The sequence below is a fragment of the Haematobia irritans genome, chromosome 2 (assembly GCF_050003625.1).
Source record: "Haematobia irritans isolate KBUSLIRL chromosome 2, ASM5000362v1, whole genome shotgun sequence".
NCBI lineage: Eukaryota > Metazoa > Arthropoda > Insecta > Diptera > Muscidae > Haematobia > Haematobia irritans.
Genome location: NC_134398.1, coordinates 227,680,933 through 227,701,364, shown reverse-complemented (window position 1 = coordinate 227,701,364; position 20,432 = coordinate 227,680,933). Strand labels below are relative to the sequence as shown.

General features: G+C 31.8%; 1 protein-coding gene across 1 annotated transcript in view; it reads right to left on the bottom strand.

The window, feature by feature from the left end:
* kek3 (leucine-rich repeat, immunoglobulin-like domain-containing kekkon 3 protein) overlaps positions 1-20,432 on the bottom strand; it is a 265,740-nt gene that overhangs the window by 70,252 nt on the left and 175,056 nt on the right. The window contains exon 2 of the mRNA XM_075297690.1: positions 9,196-9,224. The gene's annotated coding sequence lies outside the window, so the exon portion shown is untranslated. The remainder of the gene's footprint in view (positions 1-9,195; positions 9,225-20,432) is intronic.

The window sequence follows — 20,432 nt, the reverse complement described above, 5'->3', positions numbered from 1 at the left end:
TTTAAATGTTTCCCATATTTATACCCTTCACCACTACTGTGGTACAGGGTATAATAAGTTTGTGCATTTGTATGTAACGCCAAGAAGGAAAAGTCTGAGACCCATCGTTTAGTATACCGACCGTCTTAGAATTAAATTCTGAGTCGATTTGGCGATGTCCGTCTGTCTGTCTGTCTGTCTGTCTGTCTGTCTGTCTGTCTGTCTGTCTGTCCGTCTGTCTGTCTGTTGATGTATTTTTGTGTGCAAGGTACAGCTCGCAGTTTTAGTCCGATTGTCCTAAAATTTGGTACAGGGTCCTGTTTCGGCTCAAAGACGATCCCTATTGAATTTGGAAAAAATTGGTTCAGATTTAGATATAGCTGCATATATATTTTTCACCGATCTCGTCATAATTGGCGTGTATATTCACCGATCTTCCTCAAATTCCGTACATCCGAATATTTTATGAGTCTCGAAAAACTTGCAAAATATCAGCCAAATCGGTTCAGATTTAGATATAGCTCCCACATATAGCTTTCGCCCGATTTACACTCATTTGCCCACAGAGGCCAATTTTTTGCTCCGATTTAGTTGAAATTTTGCACAGGGAGTAGAATTAGCATTGTAGCTATGCGTGTCAAATTTGGTAGAAATCGGTTCAGATTTAGATATAGCTCCCATATATAGCTTTCGACCGATTTACACTCAAATGACCACAGAGGCCAACTTTTAACTCCGATTTAGTTGAAATTTTGCACAGGGAGTAGAATTAGCATTGTAGCTATGCGAGCCAAATTTGGTTGAAATCGGTTCAGAGTTAGATAGATAGCTCCCATATATAGCTTTCGCCCGATTTACACTCATTTGCCCACAGAGGCCAATTTTTTGCTCCGATTCAGTTGAAATTTTGCACAGGGAGTATAATTAGCATTGTAGCTATGCGTGTCAAATTTGGTTGAAATCGGTTCAGATTTAGATATAGCTTTCGCCCGATTTACACTCAAATGACCACAGAGGCCAATTCTTTGCTCCGATTTAGTCGAAATTTTGCACAGGGAGTAGAATTAGCATTGTTGCTATGCGTGCCAAATTTGGTTGAAATCGGTTCAGATTTAGATATATCTCCCATATATAGCTTTCGCCCGATTTACACTCATATGACCGTAGAGGCCAATTTTTAACTCCGATTTAGTTGAAATTTTACACAGGGAGTAAAATTAGCATTGTAGCTATGCGTGCCAATTTTGGTTGAAATCGGTTCAGATTTAGATATAGCTCCCATATATATGTTTTTCTGATTTCGACAAAAATGGTCAAAATACCAACATTTTCCTTGTAAAATCGCCACTGCTTAGTCGAAAAGTTGTAAAAATGACTCTAATTTTCCTAAACTTATAATGCATATATATCGAGCGATAAATCTTAAATAAACTTTTGCGAAGTTTTCTTAAAATTGCTCCAGATTTAAATGTTTCCCATATTTTTTTACTAACATTGTGTTCCACCCTAGTGCATTAGCCGACTTAAATTTTGAGTCTATAGATTTTGTAGAAGTCTATCAAATTCTGTCCAGATCGAGTGATATTTAAATGTATGTACTTGGAACAAACCTTTATATATAGCTTCCAACACATTTGACGGATGTGATATGGTATCGAAAATATAGATCTACAAAGTGGTGCAGGGTATAATATAGTCGGCCCCGCCCGACTTTAAACTTTCCTTACTTGTTTTTTACTAAAATTGTGTTCAACCCTAGTGCATTAGCCAACTTAAATTTTGAGTCTATAGATTTTGTAGAAGTCTATCAAATTCCGTCCAGATCGAGTGATATTTAAATGTATGTATGTATTTGGGACAAACCTTTATATATAGCACCCAACACATTTAACGGATGTGATATGGTATCGAAAATTTAGATCTACAAAGTGGTGCAGGGTATAATATAGTCGGCCCCGGCCGACTTTAGACTTTCCTTACTTGTTTTTTAATTGTTCTGTGACTTACTTGAATTTTTACAAGTCATAAAATTGGTTCTGTGATAATATAAATGGGCATCAGATTTGACCCTCTAAGCTGCCACATTTTTTCAAGAATGTCACAATTCCACAAGAAATTATTGTCTTATTGAGATCCATATGTTGGATTCTATTTAATGGAGTTCTCTAAAGCCTCTGTTTAATCCCTCTTTTCCCCTCTATACATTGGCTCGTATAACTACCTCCAACACCGTCGATGACGACGGTTATGAGGACGATAATGGTAGTTGTGGACGTGGTGGTGGTGGTGGTTGAATTGCAAGATAGGAAACATTATAGTTTATGATTTTTGGTTGCATGTCCCCAGATGCTTTATTATAAACAGACTTTTGTACTCGGCACAACAAAATGCCACCATTGCACCAAGGCATATTTCTAGATGTGTGTGTATGGTTTTTCATATATACTATAGAACATACATATATATGTGGGTGTTTGTGTGTGTGTGTTTGCCATTTCGTGTATTTGTGATATTGTCCTATTTATTTCTCTGTGTCGTTTTTATGTTTGCAACGACAACAAACACTCCTTTATTTATATCCTGTCGCAAAACACAGCTCATGCATGATAATGAATTCTACTTTGTTATTTTATTTTTCCGAATATGCAGCTATTTTATGCGCTATGTGTTTTTCGGATTTAGTGTTAGTGCAATAAGCAGAGGCCAGTGGTCAAAGAGAAAAAAAAATTCTATGAATAATTTTGTTCATTTTTCCAAAATTGACTAATAAAAAATGCAGAAAAAAGAGAATTTTGAAAATACAACTTAAATATTAAAATTATGGAATTCATACTCACGTAGTAGGTTCACAGAAAACCATAGTTAAAAATTCTAATATTTAGAGTTTACTCAGCGAGAACTCTCATTACCGTATAATCATGGAGGTAACCTAATTCAAAAATGGTAAACAATTACAATGAAGCGGAAAACTGAAAACTTTTTCGGCAGCATTGCTAGAACTCAATCAAAAAAGATTACTTGTATTCGAAGAATTGTTATATAAAACAAAAATAAACAATAAAATTATGCAGAATCCTCAAAATAAATATCAGCTTATATACTGACAAAATGCATGTCCTGTTCCAAAGATTTTGTTTTTAAATACTGATTTGGGTATTGATTCCGGGTCAAAGAAGCGGAGAATCGAAGCAAGGACAAATTTAAAACACAATTCTCTTATAATTTACTTTTTGTGTACTAGATTCTAGGAAACAAAGTTAAATTTATTAGTTTTTTTTTTTCAGCTTTTTCCTCATGTGCGTACAGTGTCCTTAGAGACCATGTTAACGACAACTTATGTTTTAGAATTCAAGCTCGATTTCGAGTAGAAAATAGGCTTTGTGTTAAAAACATCTTCTATTTGTGAACCCTTTTTTGCTTTGTCGTCAAGATACAAAAATCCAACAAATTTAAAGAAGATTTCATTAAGTTTTAAGTTTTTTTTTTCAGAGCCACGTTGACCTTAGTCGAACAAAATTTTCCTTAAATATAACAATTTTTAAGTCGAATCACTAAACTATAGGAAGAAAACGACTTCATTGAAAAGTTTATCGTTTTTTGGACCTGGAAAACAAACTTCAGAGAAATGTGTCTCCTATGCTAAGCAAAATATGTATTCGTATTTTAAGGGCATGAAATCTTTCACCTCACTACAATATTTTTTTTTTCAGTGTACATATGAATTTGTTTTTGTTTGATTGTTAAGGCAAAAATTCAATATTTCATTTAATTTAAAATTAATTTCGGAACAATGGCTGTCTGACTGCTTCTATTGAACCCTGCTCCACAGTAGTGGTGAAAGGATACGAGCAAAGAACATGTATATACGGCCGTAAATTCGGCCAGGCCGAATCTTAAGTACCCTCCACCATGGATTGCGTAGAAATTTCTACTAAAGACGGTCATTCACAATTAAATTACTTAGGTTGCGGCCGATGGCAAGGCCACTTAAAACTTCTTACCACCATCTTCTAAATTGTAAGTGAGTCCATGCGGGATACATAGTAGACAAAAGAAAGGTCGATTAAATACGTATATATTCAGTTCTTGACCGGTAAATATATATAGGCAAGAAATAATTACGAACCAATATGAACTTTTGTTCGGTAATTATAGAGCCAGAATTAAAATATGGGAGTCGCTTTATATGGGGGCTATATACTATTATAAACACGAGTCTACCAAAAATGGCAGATTTTCTACTATTTGGTAGATTGGTAGAATTCTTTTTTTTTTTTAAAGATTTGGCAAAATATACCTTTTTAACTATGAAATACTTCATATATTTTCTATAGAAATAACATTTTGACAAAATTTTCTACAGAAATAAAATTCTGACAAAATTTTCTATAGAAACAAAATTTTGGCAAAATTTTGTATAGAAATTATATTTTGACAAAATTTCCTAAAGACATAAAATGTTGACAAAATTTTCTACAGAAATAAAATTCTGACAAAATTTTCTATAGAAACAAAATTTTGGCAAAATTTTGTATAGAAATTATATTTTGACAAAATTTCCTAAAGACATAAAATGTTGACAAAATTTTCTATAGAAATAAAATTTGGACAACATTTTCTATACAAATAAACTTTTGACAAAATTTTGTATAGAAATTTTAGTTTGACAAAATTTCTTAAAGACATAAAATGTTGACAAAATTTTCTAAAGAAATAAAATTTGGACAAAATTTTCTATGGCAATATAATTTTGGTAGATTATTTTTGGCTCGAGTGGCAGTCGTGATTTTTCTGTGATTGGGGATCGGTTTATTTGGGGGCTATATAAAGGCTGGTTAAATTGTAAGGGTCGATGTTGAATGTGAACCACACCTAAACGCCAAGTTTTTTTCCGAATTTTATTTGACATTTCTCTGTTTCAGACTTATTCAATTTGAACCGTGGAGAGATACACAATCCAACAACATGTTAAATGGTTCCAAGAAATGGCAACAGTTGATGATCAATTTTCGAAGAAAATCATCTTCAGTGATGAGGTACATTTTCACCTGAGTGGATTCGTCAATAAACAGAATTGCCGCATTTGGGCGAATGAGAATCCAAGAGTGATTGTCGAAAAACCAATGCACTCACAAAGAGTGATTGTTTGGTGCGGTTTATGGGCTGGCGGCATCATCGGGCCGTATTTTTTCCAAAATGAGGCCGGTCAGGCAGTTACTGTGAATGGTGTTCGCTATCGTGAGATGATAACGAACTTTTTATGGCCCGAATTGGAAGATATGGATGTGGACGATATGTGGTTTCAGCAGGACGGTGCCACTTGCCACACAGCTAACGAAACAATGGCTCTTTTACGCAACAAATTCAATGGCCGTGTTATCTCACGTAATGGCGATGTCAATTGGACGCCAAGATCATGTGATTTGACACCGTTGGACTTTTTTCTTTGGATTTATTTGAAAGAAAAGGTGTATGTCGATAAGCCAGCAACAATTGAAGGGCTAAAGTATGTGATAATTCGGCACATTGATGGCATAGAACCTTCTTTATGCCTCAGCGTCATCGAAAATTTGGACCATCGGATGAAGATGTGACACCGAGGTCGCGGCGCCCATTTGACCGATATTTTGTTCCATACATAATTGAGTAATACCAATATATCATAATAAAATAAAATTACAATAATTTCCTAAACAGTTTGTGTTTTATTCAAAATCAACATCGGCCCTTGAAATTTTAACCACCCTTTATAATATAGATCGATACGGAAATTTCCGGAGGTCAAATATGGGGATGGGTTTATATGGGGCTATATATAATTATGAACCGATATTTACCAATTTTTGCATGGTTGTTGGAGACCTTATACTAACACTTCGTACTAAGTTTCAACCGGATCGGATGAATTTTGCTCCTCAAAGAGGCTCCGGAGGTAAATCTGGGGATATATATAATTATGGACCGATATGGACCAATTTTTTATTGGTTGTTAGGGACCCTATACTAACACCATGTACCACAAATTTCAGCAGGATCAAATGAAATTTGCTTCTCTTAGTGGCTCTGCAAGCATCCGGGGATGGATTTATATGGGGGCTATATATAATTATGGACCAATTTTTGCATAGTTTTTAGATACCATATACTAACATCATGTACCAAATTCCAGCCAGATCGAATGAAATATGCCTCTCTTAGGGGCTCCGCAAGCCAAATCTGGGGTTCCGTTTTTATGGGGGCTACACTAAAGGTGCACCGATATGGCCCATTTGCAATACCGTCCAACCTACATCAATAACAACTACTTGTACCAAGTTTCAATTCTATAGCTTGTTTCATTCGGAAGTTAGAGGGATTTCAACAGGCGGACGGACGGACATGCTCAGATCGACTCAGAATTTCACCACGACCCAGAATATATATACTTTATGGGGTCTTAGATCAATATTTTAATGTGCTACAAACGATATGACAAATTTAATATACCCCCCATCCTATGGTAGAGGGTATAAGGTTAGGTTAGGTTATGTGGCATCCCGATGTATCAGGCTCACATAGACTATTCAGTCCATTGCGATACCACAGTGGGGAACTTCTCTCTTATAACCGAGTGCTGCCCGATTCCATGTTAAGCTCAATGACAAGGGACCTCCTTTTTATAGCCGAGTCCGAACGGCGTCCCAAATTACAGTGAAACCACTTAGAGAAGCTTTGAAACTCTCAGAAATGTCACCAGCATTACTGAGGTGGGATAATCCACCGCTGAAAAACTTTTTGGTGTTCGGTCGTAGCACGAATCGAACCCACGACCTTGTGTATGCAAGGCGGGTATGCTAACCATTGCACCACGGTGGCTCCTGTGGTGCAATGGTTAGCTTGCAAGCCCGTGGTGCAATGGTTTATACCCTTCACGGTGGTGGAGGGTATAAAAAAACACTTTTTTAGAGTTTTGTAAGTTTGTTGGAAAATCTCAAACGTTTAACACCTAAAAACTTTTGTGTTGCAAAATTTTTATTTTGGCAATAAAATCGATTTTTGAGTAATGTTCTTTTCTGACTGTAAGTCTTTAATAAGAAGTTTCATATTAAAAATTAAATGTAGTATAGTATGTAATATCGAACATTTTTTCGGAATCTTTCGAAAATTTTTGAAATATATTGAAAATAATATTTGATGTTCGGTCGAAACAGGCATTGAACCCACAACCCTTTATATGTAAGGTGGCCATGCTAACCATTGCTCCACGGTGGCCAACCAAAGGTATGTTTCTGTTAAATAAACTTTCTTAACAACGGCTCGTGGGCGCCGAAAACTATGCTTTATAAATATAACTGTTTGAATCTTTGTGTTGCTTGTGCATTGATGGCTATAACGATAATTATCTGTTGATGACAATAATAGCTACGTAGCACAGTGGATGGTATGTTGCCTTACAAATTGTAAGGTGCGCGGTTCGATTCTCCGTCCAGGCGAAAGGTAAAATTTAAAAAAAAATTAAAAAGTTGAATAATTTCTTCTATATTGTTTGTATAACAGAAAAAAAGTGCTAAGAACTAAAAAACCTCTTGGAAGTGAGAAAAATGCAATAAGCCAGAAACTTTTTTGGTTAGTCTGTATGAAATTGTTTATACATCCTAAAAAAGAATCAACGCTTATCCTAAAAAGTATATAAAATACTTCTCTTCCAAACAAACATCCTTACAGCGAAAAATAAATGGGAAACGATATTTGTTTGTCTGAAATTTCGTTTGTGAGGAAGGCGTTAGTTTTTTTTTGCGTATATATGACGCTAAGGAAATTTTTGCAATTTTTAACTCCAATTGTTTTCTTCAAAATACGAAATTTTCTAATGCCGTAGAAAAAAATTATTATGTCGAATAATTTTCCTTTATATGAAAATACCAAGATTTAAGTCGAATCTGCTAATTGTAAGGACTAAACAGCTTCATTCACATATTTATTGACTTTTGGTCAGGAGAAAAAATTTGAGAAATGCTTCTTCTGTTCTACGGAAAACTAGTAATCGTTACATTAAAGACTAGAAATTATTATACTTACGGTAATATTTTTTTAGTGAGGTAGTCCTCATGAAAATATGATGCATGGTAACCGAAATGTAAGTCATTATTCTCAAATATACGGTTTTGTTCAAATGTTCCAGTCGTGCTTAGCCAATTGTCTTTACATTTTGAACAAGGCAATTGGCTAGAAACAAACGGTTTTCTCTAACGTGAGATATGGGACATCAAAAACCGTATCAAATAATGAAACAAAAAAAAATATTTATTTTGTGACGCAGGTTCGGAGGGAAAATATTCCTTTTTGAAGAATATATTCCCTTGTAATAGAACTGGCACCGTCTGCTATTGGCAGCAAATCTTATGGCGGTATAAAGCCATTAAATCCAAAAAAGAAAAATGTTGAGTGCTTGTAATGGACATCTTCGCATAAACTTTCTCTTCCTTTTTTGAAGAAAAGCATTTTTCTTTTACGCGAATGGCATCATAAGGATTTCAAATCAAAAACAGACGGTGTTTTTGTTGATGAGCTTTAAGGACCCATAAAAGTCATAAGTAAATTGGAAAACAATTCCAAATGAAATATGAAGTTATCCATGGAGCGTGAATGATTTTTAGTGCTATCCATGCTTTGGTGTAAACAGGCTTAAAAAAAGAAAAAAAAAACAAAGAAAACGTGAAATATGTTAAATGACAGTTGAAATATATAAGAGAGGAGTCAGATTTCAATTTAAGGTTGGAGAAAACAAGTAAAAATTAATTTAAACCTGAAGATATCGACTTTTATTGTATTTACAAAGTGTAATAATTGAGTTCATTCCAAGGAGATTCGCACTCATCACCACATATTTAAAACTTCACATTTTTCAATCAGTTAGAGTTCATTTTCACACGGTCTTTTAAATAAAAAAAGGAAAATTACCCATAATTTTATTTTGGGGTCAATTTTCATACTTCAGTTTAATGTTGTTAAGGATCACATTCATTACGAAGCGTTGCCCCATATTTGTGGCTCTGTTTCATTTGGGTTTGATGATCCTTTTCTTGATGCCAATTTTCATACCAACATGAAATTTTACCGAAATAATATTTTTGTGATCGAAAAATTCTGCTAACATACTTATGAACTTATAACATACTACGTCAGAAACCCGTTTTCAAAAATTTTATAAAACCACAACGTTTGATAATATTTTACCTTGGTCCGCTAACCATATATTGAAGAGCCTGTAAAGAAAGAAAATTTAAATTTAGTAAGTAAATATGAATGTTTTATTTAAATCGAGAGACCCCTTCTCTTAAAGAGGGTCCATTTTTATACCCATTGCCATAGAATGGTGACGGGGGTATAATAAGTTTGTCATTCCGTTTGTAGCACATCGAAATATCGATTTCCGACTATATAAAGTACATATATTGTTGACCAGGGAGAAATTTTAAGACGATATAACAGGTTGGCTGACACATAGATGGCGTCGCTAGTATTAAATGCATATTATTTTTATATAGTACCAACCTTCAAATAATTCGTGTCAAAATTTGACGTCTGTAAGTCAATTAGTTTGTGAGATAGAGCGTCTTTTGTGAAGCAACTTTTGTTATTGTGAAAAAAATGGAAAAAAGTAATTTCGTGTTTTCATAAAATACTGTTTTCTGAAGGGAAAAAATACGGTGGAAGCAAAAACTTGGCTTGATAATGAGTTTCCGGACTCGTCCCCAGGGAAATCAACAATAATTGATTGGTATGCAAAATTCAAGCATGGTGAAATGAGCACGGAGGACGGTGAACGCAGTGGACGCCCGAAAGAGGTGGTTACCGACGAAAACATAAAAAAAAATCCACAAAATCATTTTGAATGACCGTAAAATGAAGCTGATCGAGATAGCAGAGGCCTTAAAGATATCAAAGGAACGTGTTGGTCATATCATTCATCAATATTTGGATATGCGGAAGCTCTGTGCAAAATGGGTGCCGCGCGAGCTCACATTTGACCAAAAAACAACGTGTTGATGATTCTGAGCGGCGTTTGCAGCTGTTAACTCGTAATACACCCGAGTTTTTCCGTCGATATGTGATAATGGATGAAACATGGCTCCATAGCTACACTCCTGAGTCCAATCGACAGACGGCTGAGTGGACAGCGACCGGTGAACCGTCTCCGAAGATTGGAAAGACTCAAAAGGTCGCTGGCAAAGTAATGGCCTCTGTTTTTTGGGATGCGCATGGAACAATTTTTATCGATTATCTTGGGAAGGAAAAAACCATCTACAGTGACTATTATATGGCGTTATTGCAGCGTTTGAAGATCGAAATCGCGGCAAAACAGCCCCATATGAAGAAGAAACAAGTATATATGGCCGTAAGTTCGGCCAGGCCGAATCTTATGTACCCTCCACCATGGATAGCGTAGAAACTTCTACGAAAGACTGTCATCCACAATCGAATTACTTGGTTTGTGGTATCTTAAATCGTTTTCTAAATTGTGTGTTGGTCCATACGTGGTATATATTAGACAAAAAAGGTATGTTTGAACGATGGCAAAAATTCATGAATTGGGCTTCGAATTGCTTCCCCACCCCCCGTATTCTCCAGATCTGGCCCCCAGCGACTTTTTCTTGCTCTCAGACCTCAAAAGGATGCTCGCAGGGAAAAAATTTGGCTGCAATGAAGAGGTGATCGCCGAAACTGATGCCTTTTTTGAGGCAAAACCGAAGGAGTACTATCAAAATGGTATCAATCGCTCTTCAAGGGAATTATGTTGAATAATAAAAACGAATTTTGACAAAAAAAAAATGTGTTTTTCTTTGTTAGACCGGGGACTTATCAGCCTGTTATCAGTCTATGTTTTGATATAGCCCCCATATAGACTGATCTACCCATTTTGCTTCATGGGCTTCTAGAATCCGTAGTTTTTACCCATATTGGCCTGAAATCTAGAGGTAGTCAAGGTTCATAAAGGGGTGTGCCGAATATATTGATTATCGGTACAGTTTTTGATATAGCCCCCTTATAAACCGGCCCTCCGATTTGGGGTCGAGATTTTAGAACTAACATAAAGGGTGATTTGTTAAGAGCTTGATAACTTTTTTTTAAAAAAAAAACGCCTAAAATTTGCAAAATCTCATCGGTTCTTTATTTGAAACGTTAGATTGGTCCATGACATTTACTTTTTGAAGATAATTTCATTTAAATGTTGACCGCGGCTGCGTCTTAGGTGGTCCATTCGGAAAGTCCAATTTTGGGCAACTTTTTCGAGCATTTCGGCCGGAATAGTCCGAATTTCTTCGGAAATGTTGTCTTCCAAAGCTGGAATAGTTGCTGGCTTATTTCTGTAGACTTTAGACTTGACGTAGCCCCACAAAAAATAGTCTAAAGGCGTCAAATCGCATGATCTTGGTGGCCAACTTACCGGTCCATTTCTTGAGATGAATTGTTCTCCGAAGTTTTCCCTCAAAATGGCCATAGAATCGCGAGCTGTGTGGCATGTAGCGCCATCTTGTTGAAACCACATGTCAACCAAGTTCAGTTCTTCCATTTTTGGCAACAAAAAGTTTGTTAGCATCGAACGATAGCGATCGCCATTCACCGTAACGTTGCGTCCAACAGCATCTTTGAAAAAATACGGTCCAATGATTCCACCAGCGTACAAACCACACCAAACAGTGCATTTTTCGGGATGCATGGGCAGTTCTTGAACGGCTTCTGGTTGCTCTTCACTCCAAATGCGGCAATTTTGCTTATTTACGTAGCCATTCAACCAGAAATGAGCCTCATCGTAAAGCGCGAAACACATTTCGAACCGAACACTGATTTTGGTAATAAAATTCAATGATTTGCAAGCGTTGCTCGTTAGTAAGTCTATTCACGATGAAATGTCAAAGCATACTGAGCATCTTTCTCTTTGACACCATGTCTGAAATCCCACGTGATCTGTCAAATACTAATGCATGAAAATCCTAACCTCAAAAGAATCACCCTTTACAAATAAATGTGCTGAATACTGTTTGTATCTTTCTATGTTTTGGTATAGCCCCCATTACAGCGAACTTCCGATTTAAATCCTAGGGTTTCTCGAAATTGTAGTTTTTATCCGATTTGCCACAAATTGAAAATATACTGGTATTTTAGACCCATAACAAAGTGTATATGGTTTAGTTTTATCTGTCCATTTGGTAAGGCCTTATTGAGACCGATTTCACTTATTGAGGGTATAGAAGGCGCAATGATCATAAATATTGCTTGAAACTGAATGCAAAATCTCCAGATTTTACTTCTCGTAATCATTTACATAATTGGGATGAAAATCCCCTAATTATAGATTTCAAATCAAGGCGTTATTTCATAATTTTCTTGCTCACTTACAAGAGATGTTTATGATTCCCCTAAAACTCAAACAAAACATTGTTCTTATAAACTCAGAATCTGATGTAGTCTTCATAGGTAAAATCTTTACATTTATCTGTGGGAAGCGTACTGGTTGAACTGATCTGCTTGGGAAAATATCTGCCATCAAACCCCTCTGAAATTTTCAAAGGAAACTTTCATATTTGATTAATGGTGGTGGGTATTAAAGATTCGGCCCGGCCGAACTTACTACTGTATATACTTGTTTAATCTAACCTAACATATCCTAACCATTACAGTTTTTTAAAATTCATTTTATTTCATATCTTCAATTGACATTATGTATATTTTGAGGTATCAGCGCCTTAAGACTTTTAAGAGACCAAACCTCTAGTATTTGGGCATATTTTTATCACAAAGCACACAGAGAGACGAACGAAAGTTTTACCCAAATTGTTTTCTTTTAAAACAAATAAAAATTATTTGAGACATTCGGTGCTCGGCTGGATATAAATTCAAGTTTTTTTTGTTCTTAAAAAAAATGTCATCATTCCATTCAAAGTATTTTTATACCCTCCATCATAGGATGGGGGTATATTAACTTTGTCATTCCGTTTGTAACACATCGAAATATTGCTCTAAGACCCCATAAAGTATATATATTCTGGTTCGTGGTGAAGTTCTGAGTCGATCTAAGTATGTCCGTCCGTCCGTCTGTTGAAATCACGCAAGAAGCAAATTTCATCCGATCCGGCTGAAATTTGGTACATGGTTTTGGTATATGGTCTCTAACAACCATGCAAAAATTGGTCCACATCGGTCCATAATTATATATAGCCCCCATATAAACCGATCCCCAGATTTGGCTTGCGGAGCCGATCCGGCTGAAATTTGGTACATGATGTTGGTATATGGTCTCTAACAACCATGCAAAAATTGATCCACATCGGTTCGTAATTATATATAGCCCCCATATAAACCGATCCCCAGATTTGGCTTGCGAAGTCTCCAAGAGAAGCAAATTTCATCCAATCCGGTTGTAATTTAGAACATAGTGTTAGTATATGATCTTTAACAACCGTGCCAGAATTGGTCCATATCGGTCCATAATTATATATAGCCCCCATATAAAACGTTCTCCGGACCTCCGGAGCCTCTTGAAGGAGCAAAATTCATCCGATCCGGTTCAAATTAGGAACGTGGTGTTAGTATATGGTCGCTAACAACCATACCAAAATTGGTCCAATCACACAAAAATTGGTCCATATCGGTTCATAATCATGGTTGCCACTAGAGCCAAAAATAATCTACCAAAATTTTATTTCTATAGAAAATGTTGTCAAAATTTTATTTCTATAGAATATTTAGTCAAAATTTTATTTCTAGACAAAATTTTGTTAAAATTTTATTCCGTTCATAATAAAATTTTCATCATTGTCCAAATTTTATTTCTATAGAAAATTTTGTCAAAATTTTATTTCTATAGAAAAATTTGTTAAAATTTTATTCGGTTCATAATCATGGTTGCCACTTGAGCCAAAAATAATCTACCAAGATTTTATTTGTTTAGAAAATTTTGTCAAAAGTTTATTTCTATAGAAAATTTTGTTAAAATTTTATTTCTGTAGAAATTTTTGTCAAAATTTTCTTTCTATAGAAAATTTTGTCAAAGCTTTTATTTCTATAGAAAATTTTGTGAAAATTTTATTTCTATAGAAAATTTTGTTAAAATTTTAATTCTGTAGAAAATTTTGTCAAAATTTTATGTCTACTTTGTCAAACTGAATTATATACGTATTGGATCGATCTTTTTTGATTTAATATATACCACGTATGGACTTACATACAATTTAGAAGATGGTGTTAGGAGGTTTTAAGATACCTTGCCATCGGCAAGCGTTACCGCAACTTAAGTAATTCGATTGTGGATGGCAGTGTTTAGAAGAAGTTTCTAAGCAATCCATGATGGAGGGTACATAAGCTTCGGCCTGGCCGAACTTACGGCCGTATATGTACCCTCCACCATGGATAGCGTAGAAACTTCTACGAAAGACTGTCATCCACAATCGAATTACTTGGTTTGTGGTATCTTAAATCGTTTTCTAAATTGTGTGTGGGTCCATACGTGGTATATATTAGACAAAAAAGGTATGTTTGAACGACCGTATATACTTGTTTTATTTTCCTTATTTGTATTTTAAAATCGGGCCTATTCACAAATATTGTTTATACTATTTTTTTTTTTTTAAATTTCTGTTTATTTAATTTTAAAACTCCCAATTTTAAAATTTTATGACTAGACATTGCACAAAAGATTTTAAAACAAACAAAAATCTAAAAATCTAATAATAATAATAATAATAATAATAATAATAATAATAATAATAATAATAATAATAATAATAATAATAATAATAATAATAATAATAATAATAATAATAATAATAATAATAATAATAATAATAATAATAATAATAATAATAATAATAATAATAATAATAATAATAATAATAATAATAATAATAATAATAATAATAATAATAATAATAATAATAATAATAATAATAATAATAATAATAATAATAATAATAATAATAATAATAATAATAATAATAATAATAATAATAATAATAATAATAATAATAATAATAATAATAATAATAATAATAATAATAATAATAATAATAATAATAATAATAATAATAATAATAATAATAATAATAATAATAATAATAATAATAATAATAATAATAATAATAATAATAATAATAATAATAATAATAATAATAATAATAATAATAATAATAATAATAATAATAATAATAATAATAATAATAATAATAATAATAATAATAATAATAATAATAATAATAATAATAATAATAATAATAATAATAATAATAATAATAATAATAATAATAATAATAATAATAATAATAATAAAATAATATAGAATAAATATTAATTGCCCAAAAACGAATATATGTATATCAACAAATTCCACTTTCATTATTAAAATTCCAAAGACGCAAACAAAATCCAATCCAATCACCCTTTTTCCCCCAAACAAAATCTACTGCAGAAAAATATCCATATCCTTGACGAAATAAACCAATCATATGCAATATCCGCATCAAAATTAGAAATCATATTTTATTGCATTAATTTTTAGGGCTCCATATTACTTTATGTATTTTTTGTTGTTATTGTTTGCTTAGAGGGTATCAATATAGCGATGATAAGGGGATGACATAAAGCGAGAAAAAATCTACCATCACAATCATAAATATATCAACGAAAATCCTCTTCGGTATCATAACAATTTTATTGGATCCTTGTGTGGCTGAGATTCCATTCGATTCCATTCCATTCGAGTTCATTCGATTCATATCAAGATGTGACAAGGCTCATATGCACATGTTTAGTTTATTATCAAGTGAAAAAAAAAATATTTTTTGGGGTTTTTGGGTTGAGCATAAAAATCGACTGATGATCGCATAAACAAGGATATTTTCCACAGTCAGGGTTGGAGGGCATTACACATGTTCCACTGCAAGGGTGATGGTAAATGTCAGCGTGATTGTATGTGTATGTATAAAATATTTATATACAATTGAGTACATATGTGCCCAAATATTTTAACAATTTTTAGTTGAAACAAATCATACACGAAAAACATTGAATTTGAAAACATACTGAGATGATGCTGTCGCTACATGAATTTTTACCATACTAAACCAAACATTGTAGAATGTGGTGGATTTTCTGTTTGATTTTTATGACTTTAAAATACCACATTGTTATTATTTGTTGTTGTTTATTGAATGTAAAATAGACAATCGTGTCATCTAAAAGCAATAATATGGGGTTTTAAATAAATTTCAATAGAAAAATTGGGCTTTATAAATTCTATATGTCTATATTTTTTTACAATAACTTTAAGTGAAGTTATTTTCAAATATAAGTGGATATGTTTGGAATAAAAAGCAGGAATAATTCAAGAGAAAGAAGAAACAAATTAACATTGGTTCGGATGAAAGGCCCGAGCGAAAATTTACTCATTTAAGCCAAGACATTATGGATGCAAGGAAATGGCATGAGGTGGTCAAAGCCACGGTTGCGACTCGTGCCAAAAATAATTTAACACATTTGAAAGACAATTTTACCAAAAATCTACAAATTAAAAAAAAATATTTTGGAGTTGTTGTTTTTTGTTGTTGTTTATTTGATTGCAGCTTAAAACCATGCATTGACTAAACTACAAGTGTAGCTTAACCAACAGAGGAAAAGAATGTTTGTCAAATTTATTTTGGCAAAGCTCTATAGACTGCAAGATGGTTGGATGGACGAACGCTTCGGAATTACCACATTCCTCATCCGCATCCTCTACTTGCAGCAAAACTATCAACCAATTATCAGAATAAATTCAGGCAGTTCACTAAACCCAAAAGTAAACCACACTTGAACTTTCCGAAAAAAGGTTTTACATGATAGCCGGCTTATACCGAAATAAATTCGTACAAACATATCTCTTTTCCTTTGCCACCGTCAAATCATCGATTTGAGTGCAGTTGGCTGGGTTTATTTTGAGCGTGTTTCCTCTTTTTTTCTCATTCGTTTTGTTTTGTTATTGTTGTTTTATGTCTTTAATAATTGTTGTTGTTTTTTTTTTTTTTTTTTAATTTCAGCTTCAAACCATGCATTGACTAAACTACAAGTGTAGCTTAACCAACAGAGGAAAAGAATGTTTTTCAGAATGTTATTTCCATAGAAAAATTTTATTTATTTATTTTATTTTATTCCTATAGAAAATTTTGCTAAAGTTTTATGTTATTTCTATAAAAAATTTTGGCAAAATTTTATTTTTAAAGAAAATTTTGCCTAAATATTATATCCATAGAAAATTTTGGCAAAATTTTATTTCCATAGAAAACTTTGCATTTTATTTCTATAGAAAATTTGGTCAAAACTTTATTTTTATAGAAAATTTTGCAAAAATGTAATTTATGTAGAAAATTTTATCAAAATTTTGTTTCTATAAAAAAAATTTGCTAAAATTTTACTGCTATTAAAAATTTTGTCAACATTTTATTCTTAGAGAAAATTTTATTTCTATAGAAAAATTGGTCAAAATTTTATTTTGATAGAAAATTTAAATTTTGCAGAAAATTTTGCCAAATTTTGGCAAAATTTTGTGTAGAAATAATAAAATTTTGCCAAAATTTAATTTCTGTAGAAATTTTACCAAAATTTTGCTTCTACAAAAAAAAAAAATCAAAATGTTTTTTCTACAGAAAATTTTCCCAAAATTTAATTTCTGTAGAAAATTTTACAAATATTTTGTTTCTATACAAAATTTTGGTAAAATTTAATTGTTATAAACAATTTTGCAAAACTTTTTTTCTATACACAATTTGATAAGATTTAATTTCTATAGAAAATTTTGCCAAAATTTAATTTTTGTAGAAAAGTTTGCCAAAATTTTAATTCTATAGAAAATTTTGCCAAAATTTAATTTCTATAGAAAATTTCGCAAAAATTTTATTTCTGTAGAAATTTTTGCCAAAATTTTATTCTTATAGAAAATTTTTCCAAAATTTTAATTTCTATAGAAATTTTACCAAAATTTTGTTTCTACAAAAATTTTGTTAAAATTTTATTGCTATAAAAAAAAATTTAAAATATTTTTTCTGCAGAAAATTTTGCAAAATTTAATTTCTGTAGAAAATTTTACAAAAATTTTGTTTCTATACAAAATTTTGGTAAAATTTTATTGCTATAAACAATTTTGCCAAAATTTATTTCTATACAAACTTTGCTAAGATTTAATTTCTATAGAAAATTTTATTTCTGTAGCAAAGTTTGCCAAAATTTTAATCCTATAGAAAATGTTGCCAAAATTTAATTTTCTATAGAAACATTTTGCAAAAATTTTATTTCTATAGAAATTTTTGCCAAAAATTTTATAGAAAATTTTACCAAAATTTAATTTCTGTAGAAATTTTACAAAAATGTTGCAACTACAAACATTTTGTTAAAATTTTATTGCTATAAAAAAAATTCTACATGTCAAAATAAACGATTTAATAGAACGTTTTAATGTCAAATATTCATATTCTGAATATAATCATATTTCCGAGCTAGTCTCCTAAGATATGAGCCTAGTTTATAAGATTTTTAACTAACAAAATTTGTACAGGTTTTTGTAAATTTTTCCCTTCAATTAAAATATTAATCTCATTAAGTTAATTCATTAATTCCAGTGCTATGTTTAAGTAGAAAAAGTATAAAAAATTGTACATATAGTGGTTAACCAAATTGTAAATAATATATATCAATAAACATACATCTAATCTAATCTAAAAATAAAAATTCAAAATGTTTTTTCTACAGAAAATTTTGCCAAAATTTTATTTCTGTAGAAAATTTTACAAAAATTTAATTTCTGTAGAAAATTTTACAAAAATTTTATTTCTATACAAAATTTTGGTAAAATTTTATTGCTATAAAAATTTTGCCAAAATTTATTTCTATACAAATTTTGCAAAAATTGTATTTCTATAGAAATTTTTGCCAAAATTTTATATCTGTAGAAAATTTTGCCAAACATTTATTTCTACAGAAAAAATTTGCCAAAAATTAATTTCTGTAGAATATTTTGTCAAAGTTTAATTTCTATGGAATATTTTGCTAACAAATTATTTATGTAAAAAATTTGGCCCAACTTTTATTTCTATAGAAAATTTTGCAAAATTATCTTTCTATGTAAAATTTGGTAACATTTAAATTCTATATTAAATTTTGCTAAAATTTTATTCCTATAGACAATTTTGCCAAAATTTTATTTCAATAGAAAATTTTGCCAAAATTTTATTTCTATAGACAATTTTGTCAAAAATTTATTCCAATAGAAAATTTTGTTAAAATTTTATTTCTATAGAAAATTTTACTAAAAAATTTGTTTCTATAAAAAATTTTGCTAAAATTTTATTGCTGTAAAAAATTATGCGAAAATTTTATTTCTATGGAAAATTTTGCAATAAATTTATTTATGTAAAAAATTTTGCCTAACTTGTATTTCTGTGGAAAATTTTTGCAAAAATTTCTTTCTATAGAAAATTTTCCCAAAAAATTATTTCTAAAGAAAATTTTGGCAAAATTTAATTTCTCTAGAAAATTTTCCCAAAATTTTATTTCTAAAGAAAATTTTTTCAAAATTTTATTTCTATAGAAAATTGCATTTAAATGGAAAAAAATTAAAGTACCTCTTAGTTGGAGAGAAACCTACCAAAAATATCAAGAATTCTACCAATCTACCAAACCGTAAATAATCTAAAATTTTTCATGTTAGAATACTACAAACACTGGCAACTGTGCTGGGATCCCCAAAAAGTTCAAGTTTGGATCGGACACAAAACTCGACTTTAATACGTTTTCTTTCATGCGAAAGCATACTTGTAATTTTTAATCTATTTTAAGTGTAACACTTATTAATATCTTAGTCATTTGGGTCAATCATAAATACATCACCATTGCAAGCTCTTGTTAGGCTCTCTTCTCTTCCCCCACTCCATTCACATTTTAGTTGTCTTAAAAAGGTGTAAAACAAAATTATTCGAAAACAATTTTCCATTCAATTGAGGTGTGTATTTTGACATCTTTCTTGTCAACTGCTCTTAAGACTCACTTTTTAGCGCTCACACATACACACACACACTCGCATTCGCTCTTTATGTCCTACATTAAACACCTGAGCTCAAACATGCTTGCCCATACATTATTCAGGTAAATGCATGTCACACAGCCCATCATAGCTAGCGAACAGTATTACACGAAGCGGACAACCAACCTCATCCCCAATGGTGAACTGTTTGCATGGAGCTCAAAGCTTTTAGGGACAATAACACTTAAACAGTTTTCAAAAATAAAGGAATTTTGAAAAAAAAAGCCTCAAAAGCAACTACAACCACAACCAGCATAAAATTTAGAAGCAAAGGCAAAAGTGACATCAACAAAAGCGGGTCAGTGCCTATGAAGTACCTCCTGGGTGAGTGAGAAAAAGAGAGAGAGGGAGAGAGAAAGTGGTGGGA